The following is a 16,369-nucleotide window of genomic DNA, read 5'->3' on the forward strand; positions in this document are numbered from 1 at the left end:
TGCATGCAAATCCTTCGTCCACAAAGGTTTCAGCTCTCACCAGTCAAATGACCATCAGCAAAACGTCTACAAACTATAAATGCTGAAGAGGTTTTAGGGAACCGTGTACTTTCTAGCTGCTGGTGGGATGTAAAGTGGTAACAGCACTAATGAGAACAGAATGGAGCTGCGTTTAAAAGGTAAAAATAGACCTACCATATGATGCGGCCAATCCCCTAATGGGCCTATACCCTAAGAAGACCAGAATCGGAAAGGCACAGACAGGCAAACATGCACTGCAGCGATACTGAAATAGCCAAGACATGGAAGCAAAAAAAAGGTCCATAAACAGATGAATGGACAAAGAAGAAGTGGTACATGTGCAGAATGGAATACTAGCCAGGAAAAAAAATAAAAGAATGGCATATGCAGCACCACAGATAAGCCTAGAGATAATCACACAACGTGAAGTAAGTCAGAATGTGCAAGACAAATGTCCTATGATATCACTTATGGTATCTGATAATTCATAAAAATGAACATGTTTCCATTGAGAAAGACAATCTCAGATTGAGAAGACAAACTTGTGGTTAAGCCAAAGAAAAGGTGTGAGGAATGGATAAATTAGCATATTGGGGTTAACAAACATATACTAATACATATAAAATATATCATCCCCAGAGACCTATGGAATACCAAGAGTGGTCTACTCAACAATTTGTAATAAACTACATGGAAAAGGAAAAGGACACAAAGATCAATAGATATATGTATATGTGTTCATGAACAAGATTCTGTACACCTAGAACAAAAGACATTTTTCAATCAAATTTGCTCTGATAAAAACTACAACTTAAAGACACAAACAAGAATTAAGGAGGCTAAAACTTATGGGGGTTTGTCCTGGCACATTCCACTCTAATCTGCAACCTAAAAGCACAACTTGCAGCAAGGTTCTGTTTCCCTAGGAAGCAGAGATGGCAACGTAGAAATGCTGCCATCCTAAGGCCGTTTCCTCAAACAGCAGCTTTGAATCCACTGCTAATGGTCATTCATATTCACAAGGACTGCAGGGCTGTAAATGACTCATGCCCTCAAAAACTGTCCTGGGGTAGGGAATGGCCAAAAACATCCAAACGAGACAAATTTTTCAAGAAGGCAATTTGATTGAAGTTGTAAGTTTAGCTGAATTGTAAAAAAAAATGAAAAGGACATTCATAAACGCAAAACATCAGGAATTATTAGACGCATGCAAATCCAATCTACACAAAGGTATCACCTCACACTAGTCAGAATGACCATCAGCAAAAAGTCAACAAATGATAGATGTTGAAGAAGTTGTGGAGAATAGTGTAACCTCTCGGTCTAAGTGGAATGTAAACTGGTAACAGCCCGTAATAGGAACAGAATTGCAGTGCGTTAAAGGTAAAAATTGAGTCACCATAAGATCCGGAAGCCCCATTATTGGGCCTGTCACCTGTGAAAGCCAGAATCAGAAAGACACAGGATGGAAAATCGTGTATTGCAGCAGTATTTACAATAGACAAGACATGGAAGCAACAAAAATGTCCATCATCAGATGAATGGACGAAAAACTGGTCCATGTACACAATGCAATATTAGACACAGAAAAGAATGAAACAATACCGTTTGCAGCACCATAGATGAGGCTACAGATAATCACACAACTTGAAGTAAGTCAGAAAGCGAGAGACACATATCCTATGATATCACGTATAGGTCTTATCTAAAAATTGATAGGAATGAACCTATTTCCACAGAGACGGTCACTCACGTGTTCAGATAATAAGCTTGTGGTTAACCAAATGGAAAGGTGTGAGGAATGTATAATGGAGGATATTGGGTTTAACAGACATATGCTAATATTTATAAAATATATAATCATCAGACATACCAAATACCAAGACAGGTCTACACAACATTCTGTAATAACCTATATGGAACAGGATCCAAACATGAAAAGATATATGAATCAATGAAAGACATTCTGTACACCTAGAACAAATACAACATTGCAATCAAATTTGCTCTGAGAAAAATGAAAATTAAACTGAGAATACCAACAACAAATAAGTAGACATAGTTTTGGGGGGTTTGTCCTGGCACATTCCACTCTACTTTACAACCTACAAACAGGACTTCCAGGAAGGCTCTGTTGCCCTAGTAACCAGAGTTGCGAATACAGAAATGCTGCCCCCTTGTGGCCGTTTCCTGCAACAGCAGCTTTAAACGCAGAACTAATGGTCATGTGATAGTCACAATTACTACAGGGCTGTAAACGACACCTGCCCTCAAAAAATGTCCTGGTGCAGGTAATGGCCACAGGAATTCACAGAACATGGCACATTTTTCAAGGAAACAATTTGAAGAGCTAAGTTTCTCTGTTTCACTTTAAAAAAAAGAAAAGAAAACGGACGTAGATAAAAACTCAATATCGGGAATTATTAGACGCATGCAAATCCAAACTACAATAAGGTATCACCACCCAACACTCAAAATGCCATCAGTAAAAATTCTACAAACAATAAATGCTGAAGGGGTTTTAGAGATCTGTGTACCCTCTAGTTGCTGGTGGGATGTAAACTGGTAACAGCCAGTAGCGAGAACAGAATGGAGGTGCGTTGAAAGGTACAAATTGAACGACCATATGATCTAGTAGGCCCACTGCTGGGCCTAACCCCTGAGAAGACCAGAATCCAAAAGACACAGGCTCGCAATCCTGCACTGCATCAATATTTACCATAGAAAAGACTTGGAAGTAACCAAAATGTCCATCAACAGATGAATGCACAAAGAAGAAGTGGTCCATGTACACAATGGAATATTCGCCATGGAAAAGGATGAAACACTGCTCTTTGCAGCACCATAGATGAGCCTAGAGATAATCACAGAACATGAGGTAAGTCGGAAAGCAGACAACAAATAACCTGGGATATCACTCCTAGCTGTTACCTAACAACTGACACGTATGAACATATTTCCACAGAGAAACACTCTCACAGACTTAGAAAACAAACTATGGTTATCTAAAAGGAAAGGTGGGAGGAATGGATACATTAAGATTAGGGTTACCATACGTATACAAATACATATTAAACACATGTATCAAAAAGACCGACCATATACCAAGGGAGGTCTACTGAACGCTCTGTAATAATTTACTCGGGGGCCTGCCTGGTGGCACCGTGGTTAAGAATCCGCCTGCCAATGCAAGGGACACAGGTTCGATCCCTGGTTCGGGAAGATCCCACATGCTGCAGAGCAACTAAGCTCGTGCACCACAACTAATGAGCCTACGCTCTGGAGCCCATGAGCCATAACTACTGAGCCCATGCACCACAACTACTGAAGCCCACACGCCTAGCGCCCATGCTCCACAACAAGAGAAGCCACTGCAGTGAGAAGCCCGTTCACCGCAACGGAGAGTAGCCCCCGCTCACCGCAACTGGAGAAAGCCCACATGCAGCAACGAAGATCCAACTCAGCCAAAAATAAATAAATAAATAAATAAAATTTATTAAAAAAATAATAGTAATTTACATGGGAAGAGGCTCTGTACATGAATAGATATATATAATGTTCAATTCAACCTGATTGTGTACACCCAGAACAAACACTATTCTACTCATTAACCCAATTTAAAAAATTAAAACCACGAACAACAATTAATCAGACATAAACTTATTGGGGTTTTCCCTGGCATGTCCCATTCTAATTTACAACCTGGGAACACGACTTTCAGGAAGGCTCTGCTGCCCTAGTAACCAGATTTGGGAAAGGAGAAATGCTGCCGCCTTGTGGCCGTTTCCCACAATAGCACCTTTAAACACAGGGCTAACGGTCACTTGAGATTCACAGTAATTGTAGGGCCATAAATGACACGTGTCCTCAAAAAATGTCCTGGGGTAGGTAATGGCCAAAAAAGTTCACAATACGGAAAATTTTTCAAGAAAACAGTTTGAAGAGGTAAGTGTTACTCACTCTGTTGTTTTAAAAAAAGAAGAACATGGATAGAAGCTCAATATCAGGAATTATTGGTTGGATGCAAATCCAAACTACAAAAAGATTTCACCACCCAATATTCAAAATGCCATCCGGAAAAAGTCTACGAACAATGAATGCTGACGGGTTGGTGGAGAAATGCATACCCACTATGCTGATGGTTGGATGTAAAGTGGTAACAGCTAATCATGAGAACAGAATGGAGCTGCGTTTAAAAGGTAAAAATTGAGCTACCATATGATGCGGCCGATCCCCTAATGGGCCTATACCCTAAGAAGACCAGAATCGGAAAGGCACAGACAGGCAAACATGCACGGCAGCAATATTGAAATAGCCAAAACATGGAAGCAAAAAAAAGGTCCATAAACAGATGACTGGACAAAGAAGAAGTGGTACATGTACAGAATGGAATATTAGTTGCAAAAAATAATAAAAGAATGGCATATGCAGCACCACAGCTGAGCCTAGAGATAATCACACAACGTGAAGTAAGTCAATGCGAAAGACAAAGGTCCTATGATATCACTTATGGTATCTGAAAATTCATAAAAATGAACATATACCCATAGAGACAGACAATCTCAGACTGAGAAGACAAACTTGTGGTTAAGCCAATGAAAAGGTGTGAGGAATGGATAAATTAGGATATTGGGGTTAACAAACATATACTAATACATATAAAATATATCATCCCCAGAGTCCTATGGAATACCAAGAGTGGTCTACTCAACAATTTGTAATAACCTACATGGAAAAGGACACAAAGATCAATAGATATATGTATATGTGTTCATGAACAAGATTCTGTACACCTAGAACAAAAGACATATTTCAATCAAATTTGCTCTGATAAAAATTAAAACTTAAGGACACAAACAAGAATTAAGGAGGCTAAAACTTATGGGGGTTTGTCCTCGCACATTCCACTCTAATCTGCAACCAAAAAGCACAACTTGCAGCAAGGTTCTGTTTCCCTAGCAAGCAGAGTTGGCAACGTAGAAATGCTGCCACCCTAAGGCCGTTTCCTCAAACAGCAGCTTTCAATCCACTGCTAATGGTCATTCATATTCACAAGGACTGCAGGGCTGTAAATGACTCATGCCCTCAAAAACTGTCCTGGGGTAGGGAATGGCCAAAAAAATCCAAATGCGGCAAATTTTTCAGGAAGGCAATTTGAAGTTGTAAGTTTAGCTGAATCGTAAAAAAAAATGAAAAGGACATTGATAAACGCAAAACATCAGGAATTATTAGACGCATGCAAATCCAATCTACACAAAGGTATCACCTCACACTAGTCAGAATGACCATCAGCAAAAAGTCAACAAACAATAGATGTTGAAGAAGTTGTGGAGAATAGCGTAACCTCTCGGTCTATGTGGGATGTAAACTGGTAACAGCCAATAATAGGAACAGAATGGCAGTGCGTTTAAAGGTAAAAATTGAGTCACCATATGATCCGGAAGGTCCACTATTGGACCTGTCACCTGTGAAAGCCAGAATCAAAAAGACACAGGATGGAAAATCGTGTATTGCAGCAGTATTTACAATAGCCAAGACATGGACGCAACAAAAATGTCCATCATCAGATGAATGGAAGAAAAAGTGGTCCATGTACACAATGCAATATTAGACACAGAAAAGAATGAAACAATGCCGTTTGCAGCACCATAGATGAGGCTACAGATAATCACACAACTTGAAGTAAGTCAGAGAGCGAGAGACACATATCCTATGATATCACGTATAGGTGTTACCTAAAAATTGATAGGAATGAACCTATTTCCACAGAGAAGGACACTCACGCGTTCAAATAACAAGCTTGTGGTTAACCAAATGGAAAGCTGTGAGGAATGTATAACGAAGGATATTGGGTTTAACAGACATATGCTAATACTTATAAAATATATAATCATCAGACATACCGAATACCAAGAGAGGTCTATACAACATTCTGTAATAACCTATATGGAACAGGATCCAAACATGAAAAGATATATGAATCAATGAAAGAGACTCTGTACACCTAGAACAAACACAACATTGCAATCAAATTTGCTCTGAGAAAAATGAAAATTAAACTGAGAATACCAACAACAAATAAGTAGACATAGTTTTGGGGGGTTTGTCCTGGCACATTCCACTCTACAACCTACAAACAGGACTTCCAGGAAGGCTCTGTTGCCCTAGTAACCAGAGTTGGGAATATAGAAATGCTGCCCCCTTGTGGCCGTTCCCTGCGACAGCAGCTTTAAACGCAGAACTAATGGTCATGTGATAGTCACAATTACTACAGGGCTGTAAACGACACCTGCCCTCAAAAAATGTCCTGGTGCAGGTAATGGCCACAGGAATTCACAGAACATGGCACATTTTTCAAGGAAACAATTTGAAGAGCTAAGTTTCTCTGTTTCACTTTTTAAAAAAAGAAAGAAAACGGACGTAGATAAAAGCTCTATATCGGGAATTATTAGACGCATGCAGATCCAAACTACAAAAAGGTATCACCACCCAACTACTCAAAATGCCATCAGTAAAAAGTCTACAAACAATAAATGCTGAAGGGGTTTTAGAGATCTGTGTACCCTCTAGTTGCTGGTGGGATGTAAACTGCTAACAGCCAGTAGTGAGAACAGAATGGAGGTGCGTTGAAAGGTAAAAATTGAACTGCCATATGATCTAGTAGGCCCACAGCTGGGCTTAACCCCTGAGAAGACCAGAATCCAAAAGACACAGGCTGGCAATCCTGCACTGCATCAATATTTACCATAGCCAAGACTTGGAAGTAACCAAAATGTCCATCAACAGATGAATGCACAAAGAAGAAGTGGTCCATGTACACAATGGAATATTCACCATGGAAAAGGATGAAACACTGCTCTTTGCAGCACCATAGATGAGCCTAGAGATAATCACAGAACATGAGGTAAGTCGGAAAGCAGACGACAAATAACCTGGGATATCACTCCTAGCTGTTACCTAACAACTGACACGTATGAACATATTTCCACAGAGAAAGACTCTCACAGACTTAGAAAACAAACTATGGTTATCTAAAAGGAAAGGTGGGAGGAATGGATACATTAAGATTAGGGTTACCATACGTATACAAATACATATTAAACACATGTATCAAAAAGACTGACCATATACCAAGGGAGGTCTACTGAACGCTCTGTAATAATTTACACAGGGGCTTGCCTGGTGGCACCGTGGTTAAGAATCCGCCTGCCAATGCAGAGGACACAGGTTCGATCCCTGGTTCGGGAAGATCCCACATGCTGCAGAGCAACTAAGCTCGTGCACCACAACTAATGAGCCTACGCTCCGGAGCCCATGCACCACAACTACTGAAGCCCGCACGCCTACAGCCCATGCTCCGCAACAAGAGAAGCCACTGCAGTGAGAAGCCCGTGCACCGCAACGGAGAGTAGCCCCCACTCACTGCAACTGGAGAAAGCCCACATGCAGCAACGAAGATCCAACTCAGCCAAAAATAAATAAATAAATAAAATAAATTTATAAAAAAAAATAATAGTAATTTACATGGGAAGAGGCTCTCTACATGAATAGATATATATAATGTTCAATTGATCCTGATTGTGCACACCCAGAACAAACACTACTCTACTCATTACCCCCATTTAAAAAATTATAACCACGAACAAGAATTAATGAGACATAAAGTTATTGGGGTTTTCCCTGGCATATCCCATTCTAATTTACAACCTAGGAACACGACTTTCAGGAAGGCTCTGCTGCCCTAGTAACCAGATTTGGGAATGGAGAAATGCTGCCGCCTTGTGGCCGTTTCCCACAATAGCAGCTTTAAACACAGGGCTAACGGTCACTTGAGATTCACAGTAATTGTAGGGCCATAAATGACACGATTCCTCAAAAATGTCCTGGGGTAGGTAATGGCCAAGAAAGTTCATAATACGGAAAATTTTTCAAGAAAACTGTTTGAAGAGGTAAGTGTTACTCACTCTGTTATTTAAAAAAAAAGAAGAACATAAATAAAAGCTCAATGTCAGGAATTATTGGTTGGACGCAAATCCAAACTACAAAAACATTTCGCCACCCAATATTCAAAATGCCATCCGTAAAAAGTCTACAAACAATGAATGCTGACGGGTTGGTGGAGAAATGCATACCCACTATGCTGTTGGTTGGATGTAAACTGGTAACAGCTAATCATGAGAACAGAATGGAGCTGCGTTTAAAAGGTAAAAATTGAGCTACCATATGATGCGGCCGATCCCCTAATAGGCCTATACCCTAAGAAGACCAGAATCGGAAAGGCACACACAGGCAAACATGCACTGCAGAAATATTTACAATAGCCAAGCCATGCAAGCAAACAAAATGTCCATCAACAGATAAATGGACAAAGAAGAAGTGGTATACGTACCAAATGGAAGAGTAGGTTCAGAAAAAAAATGAACAATGCCGTTTTCAGGACTACACATGAGCCTAGAAATAATCATATTACGTTAAGTAAGTCAAAAGGGAATGACAAATATCCTATGATATCATTTATACACATTATCCTCAGATTGCTACCAATGAACATATTTCCACAGAAAAAGACACTCACAGACTTATAAAACAAACTAATGGTTAACCAAAATGAAAGGTGGGAGGATGGATAAATTAGGATTATGGGGCTAACATACATATACTAATGTATGTTAAGTGTATATAAACATATAACATATAAACTATATGCATTATAGAATCACCAATCCATATAAAATATATAATGACAAAACACCTACCAAATACCAAGGGAGGTCTACTCAACGTTCTGTAATAACATACATGGTAACAGGATCCGAAGATGAACAGACATATGTATGAATCATTGAGCAGATTCTGTACAGCCAGACAATCACAACACTCTAATCAAATTTACTGCAAAAAGAAATAGAAATTAAATTTTAAAAACAAACATAAGTAAGGAGACATAAACTTCTGGGGGCTTGTCCCAGCACATTCCACTCTAATTTACAACCTCGGAACACTACCTCCAAAAAGACTCTGTTGCCCTAGTAACAAGAGTTGAGAACGTAATAATGCTGCCGCCTTGTGGCTGTTTTCCACAACAGCAGCTTTAAACCCAGTGCTAATGGTCACTTAATAGTCACAAGGACTGCAGGGTTGTAAATGACACATGCCCTCAAAAAATGTCCAGGGGTAGGGAATAGGCAAGAAAATTCAACACATGACAAATTTTTCAAGAAGTTAATATGAAGACGGAAGTTGTACTCACTCTTTAAAAAAAAAGGAAAAGAAAAAAAAAGGACATGCCTAAAGCTCATTATAAGGAATTATTAGCCGCATGCAAATCCAACGTCCACAAAGGATTCAGCTCACACCAGTCAAATGACCATCAGCAAAAAGTCTACGAACTATAAATGCTGAAGAGGTTTTAGGGAACTGTGTACCTTCTAGCTGCTGGTGGGATGTAAAGTGGTAACAGCACTAATGAGAACTGAATGGAGCTGCTTTAAAAGGTAAAAATTGAGCTACCATATGATGCGGCCGAACCCCTAAATGGGCCTATACCCTAAGAAGACCACAATCGGAAAGTCACAGACAGGCAAACAGGCACTGCAACAATACTGAAATAGCCAAGACATGGAAGCAAAAACAAGGTCCATAAACAAATGAATGGACAAAGACGAAGTGGTACATGTACAGAATGGAATATTAGTTGTGAAAAATAATAAAAGAATGGCATATGCAGCACCACAGATGAGCCTAGAGATAATCACACAACGTGAAGTAAGTCAGAATGCGAAAGACAAATATCCTATGATATCACTTATGGTATCTGAAAATTCATAAAAATGAACATATATCCATAGAGAAAGACAATCTCAGATTGAGAAGACAAACTTATGGTCAAGCCAATAAAAAGGTGTGAGGAATGGATAAATTAGGATATTGGGATTAACAAACATATACTAATACATATAAAATATATCATCCCCAAAGACCTATGGAATACCAAGAGTGGTCTACTCAACACTTTGTAATAACCTACATGGAAAAGAACACAAAGATAAATAGATATATGTATATGTGTTCATGAACAAGATTCTGTACACCTAGAACAAAAGACATATTTCAATCAAATTTGCTCTGATAAAAATTAAAACTTAAGGACACAAACAAGAATTAAGGAGGCTAAAACTTATGGGGGTTTGTCCTGGCACATTCCACTCTAATCTGCAACCTAAAAGCACAACTTGCAGCAAGGTTCTGTTTCCCTAGCAAGCAGAGTTGACAACGTAGAAATGCTGCCACCCTAAGGCCGTTTCCTCAAACAGCAGCTTTAAATCCACTGCTAATGGTCACTAATATTCACAAGGACTGCAGGGCTGTAAATGTCTCATGCCCTCAAAAACTGTCCTGGGGTAGGGAATGGCCAAAGAAATCCAAACACGCCAAATTTTTCAAGAAGGCAATTTGAAGTTGTAAGTTTAGCTGAATCGTAAAAAAAAAATGAAAAGGACATTGATAAACGCAAAACATCAGGAATTACTAGACGCATGCAAATCCAATCTACACAAAGGTATCACCTCACACTAGTCAGAATGACCATCAGCAAAAACTCAACAAACGATAGATGTTGAAGAAGTTGTGGAGAATAGTGTAACCTCTCCGTCTAAGTGGGATGTAAACTGGTAACAACCATATAATAGGAACAGAATGGCAGTGCGTTTAAAGGTAAAAATTGAGTCACCATATGATCCGGAAGGTCCACTATTGGACCTGTCACCTGTGAAAGCCAGAATCAAAAAGACAAAGGATGGAAAATCGTGTATTGCAGCAGTATTTACAATAGCCAAGACTTGAAAGTAACCAAAATGTCCATCAACAGATGAATGCACAAAGAAGAAGTGGTCCATGTACACAATGGAATATTCGCCATGGAAAAGGATGAAACACTGCTCTTTGCAGCACCATAGATGAGCCTAGAGATAATCACAGAACATGAGGTAAGTCGGAAAGCAGACAACAAATAACCTGGGATATCACTCCTAGCTGTTACCTTACAACTGACACGTATGAACATATTTCCCCAGAGAAAGACTCTCACAGACTTAGAAAACAAACTATGGTTATCTAAAAGGAAAGGTGGGAGGAATGGATACATTAAGATTAGGGTTACCATACGTATACAAATACATATTAAACACATGTATCAAAAAGACTGACCATATACCAAGGGAGGTCTACTGAATGCTCTGTAATAATTTACACGGGGGCTTGCCTGGTGGCACCGTGGTTAAGAATCCGCCTGCCAATGCAGGGGACACAGGTTCGATCCCTGGTTGGGAAGATCCCACATGCTGCAGAGCAACTAAGCTCGTGCACCACAACTAATGAGCCTACGCTCTGGAGCCCATGAGCCATAACTACTGAGCCCATGAACCACAACTACTGAAGCCCACACGCCTAGAGCCCGTGCTCCACAACAAAAGAAGCCACTGCAGTGAGAAGCCCGTGCACCGCAACGGAGAGTAGCCCCCGCTCACCGCAACTGGAGAAAGCCCACATGCAGCAACGAAGATCCAACTCAGCCAAAAATAAATAAATAAATAAATAAAGTTTATTAAAAAAATAATAGTAATTTACATGGGAAGAGGCTCTGTACATGAATAGATATATATAATGTTCAATTCAACCTGATTGTGTACACCCAGAACAAACACTATTCTACTCATTACCCCAATTTAAAAAATTAAAACCACGAACGACAATTAATGAGACATAAAGTTATTGGGGCTTTCCCTGGTATATCCCATTCTAATTTACAACCTGGGAACACGACTTTCAGGAAGGCTCTGCTGCCCTAGTAACCAGATTTGGGAATGGAGATATGCTGCCGCCTTGTGGACGTTTCCCACAATAGCAGCTTTAAACACAGGGCTAACGGTCACTTGAGATTCACAGTAATTGTAGGGCCATAAATGACACGTGTCCTCAAAAAATGTCCTGGGGTAGGTAATGGTCAAAAAAGTTCACAACACGGAAAATTGTTCAAGAAAACAGTTTGAAGAGGTAAGTGTTACTCACTCTGTTGTTTTAAAAAAAGAAGAACATGGATAGAAGCTCAATATCAGGAATTATTGGTTGGATGCAAATCCAAACTACAAAAAGATTTCACCACCCAATATTCAAAATGCCATCCGTAAAAAGTCTACGAACAATGAATGCTGACGGGTTGGTGGAGAAATGCATACCCACTATGCTGATGGTTGGATGTAAAGTGGTAACAGCTAATCATGAGAACAGAATGGAGCTGCGTTTAAAAGGTAAAAATTGAGCTACCATATGATGCGGCCGATCCCCTAATGGGCCTATACCCTAAGAAGACCAGAATCGGAAAGGCACAGACAGGCAAACATGCACGGCAGCAATACTGAAATACCCACAACATGGAAGCAAAAAAAAGGTCCATAAACAGATGACTGGACAAAGAAGAAGTGGTACATGTACAGAATGGAATATTAGTTGCAAAAAATAATAAAAGAATGGCATATGCAGCACCACAGCTGAGCCTAGAGATAATCACACAACGTGAAGTAAGTCAGAATGCGAAAGACAAAGGTCCTATGATATCACTTATGGTATCTGAAAATTCATAAAAATGAACATATACCCATAGAGACAGACAATCTCAGATTGAGAAGACAAACTTGTGGTTAAGCCAATGAAAAGGTGTGAGGAATGGATAAATTAGGATATTGGGGTTAACAAACATATACTAATACATATAAAATATATCATCCCCAGAGTCCTATGGAATACCAAGAGTGGTCTACTCAACAATTTGTAATAACCTACATGGAAAAGGACACAAAGATCAATAGATATATGTATATGTGTTCATGAACAAGATTCTGTACACCTAGAACAAAAGACATATTTCAATCAAATTTGCTCTGATAAAAATTAAAACTTAAGGACACAAACAAGAATTAAGGAGGCTAAAACTTATGGGGGTTTGTCCTGGCACATTCCACTCTAATCTGCAACCAAAAAGCACAACTTGCAGCAAGGTTCTGTTTCCCTAGCAAGCAGAGTTGGCAACGTAGAAATGCTGCCACCCTAAGGCCGTTTCCTCAAACAGCAGCTTTCAATCCACTGCTAATGGTCATTCATATTCACAAGGACTGCAGGGCTGTAAATGACTCATGCCCTCAAAAACTGTCCTGGGGTAAGGAATGGCCAAAGAAATCCAAACACGCCAAATTTTTCAAGAAGGCAATTTGAAGTTGTAAGTTTAGCTGAATCGTAAAAAAAAATGAAAAGGACATTGATAAACGCAAAACATCAGGAATTATTAGACGCATGCAAATCCAATCTACACAAAGGTATCACCTCACACTAGTCAGAATGACCATCAGCAAAAAGTCAACAAACAATAGATGTTGAAGAAGTTGTGGAGAATAGCGTAACCTCTCGGTCTATGTGGGATGTAAACTGGTAACAGCCAATAATAGGAACAGAATGGCACTGCGTTTAAAGGTAAAAATCGAGTCACCATATGATCCGGAAGGTCCACTATTGGACCTGTCACCTGTGAAAGCCAGAATCAAAAAGACACAGGATGGAAAATCGTGTATTGCAGCAGTATTTACAATAGCCAAGACATGGACGCAACAAAAATGTCCATCATCAGATGAATGGAAGAAAAAGTGGTCCATGTACACAATGCAATATTAGACACAGAAAAGAATGAAACAATGCCGTTTGCAGCACCATAGATGAGGCTACAGATAATCACACAACTTGAAGTAAGTCAGAGAGCGAGAGACACATATCCTATGATATCACGTATAGGTGTTACCTAAAAATTGATAGGAATGAACCTATTTCCACAGAGAAGGACACTCACGCGTTCAAATAACAAGCTTGTGGTTAACCAAATGGAAAGCTGTGAGGAATGTATAACGAAGGATATTGGGTTTAACAGACATATGCTAATACTTATAAAATATATAATCATCAGACATACCGAATACCAAGAGAGGTCTATACAACATTCTGTAATAACCTATATGGAACAGGATCCAAACATGAAAAGATATATGAATCAATGAAAGAGACTCTGTACACCTAGAACAAACACAACATTGCAATCAAATTTGCTCTGAGAAAAATGAAAATTAAACTGAGAATACCAACAACAAATAAGTAGACATAGTTTTGGGGGGTTTGTCCTGGCACATTCCACTCTACAACCTACAAACAGGACTTCCAGGAAGGCTCTGTTGCCCTAGTAACCAGAGTTGGGAATATAGAAATGCTGCCCCCTTGTGGCCGTTCCCTGCGACAGCAGCTTTAAACGCAGAACTAATGGTCATGTGATAGTCACAATTACTACAGGGCTGTAAACGACACCTGCCCTCAAAAAATGTCCTGGTGCAGGTAATGGCCACAGGAATTCACAGAACATGGCACATTTTTCAAGGAAACAATTTGAAGAGCTAAGTTTCTCTGTTTCACTTTTTAAAAAAAGAAAGAAAACGGACGTAGATAAAAGCTCTATATCGGGAATTATTAGACGCATGCAGATCCAAACTACAAAAAGGTATCACCACCCAACTACTCAAAATGCCATCAGTAAAAAGTCTACAAACAATAAATGCTGAAGGGGTTTTAGAGATCTGTGTACCCTCTAGTTGCTGGTGGGATGTAAACTGCTAACAGCCAGTAGTGAGAACAGAATGGAGGTGCGTTGAAAGGTAAAAATTGAACTGCCATATGATCTAGTAGGCCCACAGCTGGGCTTAACCCCTGAGAAGACCAGAATCCAAAAGACACAGGCTGGCAATCCTGCACTGCATCAATATTTACCATAGCCAAGACTTGGAAGTAACCAAAATGTCCATCAACAGATGAATGCACAAAGAAGAAGTGGTCCATGTACACAATGGAATATTCACCATGGAAAAGGATGAAACACTGCTCTTTGCAGCACCATAGATGAGCCTAGAGATAATCACAGAACATGAGGTAAGTCGGAAAGCAGACGACAAATAACCTGGGATATCACTCCTAGCTGTTACCTAACAACTGACACGTATGAACATATTTCCACAGAGAAAGACTCTCACAGACTTAGAAAACAAACTATGGTTATCTAAAAGGAAAGGTGGGAGGAATGGATACATTAAGATTAGGGTTACCATACGTATACAAATACATATTAAACACATGTATCAAAAAGACCGACCATATACCAAGGGAGGTCTACTGAACGCTCTGTAATAATTTACACGGGGGCTTGCCTGGTGGCACCGTGGTTAAAATCCGCCTGCCAATGCAGGGGACACAGGTTCGATCCCTGGTTCGGGAAGATCCCACATGCTGCAGAGCAACTAAGCTCGTGCACCACAACTAATGATCCTACGCTCTGGAGCCCACGAGCCATAACTACTGAGCCCATGCACCACAACTACTGAAGCCCGCACGCCTAGAGCCCGTACTCCGCAACAAGAGAAGACACTGCAGTGAGAAGCCCGTGCACCGCAACGGAGAGTAGCCCCCGCTCACCGCAACTGGAGAAAGCCCACATGCAGCAACGAAGATCCAACTCAGCCAAAAATAAATAAATAAAATTTACCAGAAAAATAATAGTAATTTACATGGGAAGAGGATCTGTACATGAATAGATATATATAATGTTCAATTGAACCTGATTGTGTACACCCAGAACAAACACTATTCTACTCATTACCCCAATTTAAAAAATTAAAACCACGAACGACAATTAATGAGACATAAAGTTATTGGGGCTTTCCCTGGCATATCCCATTCTAATTTACAACCTAGGAACACGACTTTCAGGAAGGCTCTGCTGCCCTAGTAACCAGATTTGGGAATGGAGAAATGCTGCCGCCTTGTGGCCATCTCCCACAATAGCAGCTTTAAACACAGGGCTAACGGTCACTTGAGATTCACAGTAATTGTAGGGCTGTAAATGACACGTGTCCTCAAAAAATGTCCTGGGGTAGGTAATGGCCAAAAAAGTTCACAACACGGAAAATTTCTCAAGAAGACAGTTTGAAGAGGTAAGTGTTACTCACTCTGTTGTTTTAAAAAAAGAAGAACATGGATAAAAGCTCAATATCAGGAATTATTGGATGGATGCAAATCCAAACTACAAAAAGATTTCGCCACCCAATATTCAAAATGCCATCCGTACAAAGTCTACAAACAATGAATGCTGACGGGTTGGAGGAGAAAGGCATACCCACTATGCTGTTGGTTGGATGTAAAGTAGTAACAGCTAATCAGGAGAAAAGAATGGAGCTGCGTTTAAAAGGTAAAAATTGAGCTACCATATGAT

General features: G+C 39.9%; 1 long non-coding RNA gene across 1 annotated transcript; it reads left to right on the top strand.

Annotated features, from left to right (window-relative positions):
- Positions 1-3,023: 3,023 nt before the first annotated feature.
- LOC309621892 lies at positions 3,024-15,564 on the top strand. Its single transcript, XR_014240317.1, has 3 exons — positions 3,024-3,134; positions 11,242-11,329; positions 15,356-15,564. It is a non-coding gene; the product is annotated as an uncharacterized lncRNA (long non-coding RNA).
- The last annotated feature ends 805 nt before the right edge of the window (positions 15,565-16,369 follow it).

This window comes from Balaenoptera borealis, assembly GCF_965194805.1.
Source record: "Balaenoptera borealis genome assembly, contig: HAP1_SCAFFOLD_1120, whole genome shotgun sequence".
In the NCBI taxonomy this organism is placed as follows: Eukaryota; Metazoa; Chordata; class Mammalia; order Artiodactyla; family Balaenopteridae; genus Balaenoptera; species Balaenoptera borealis.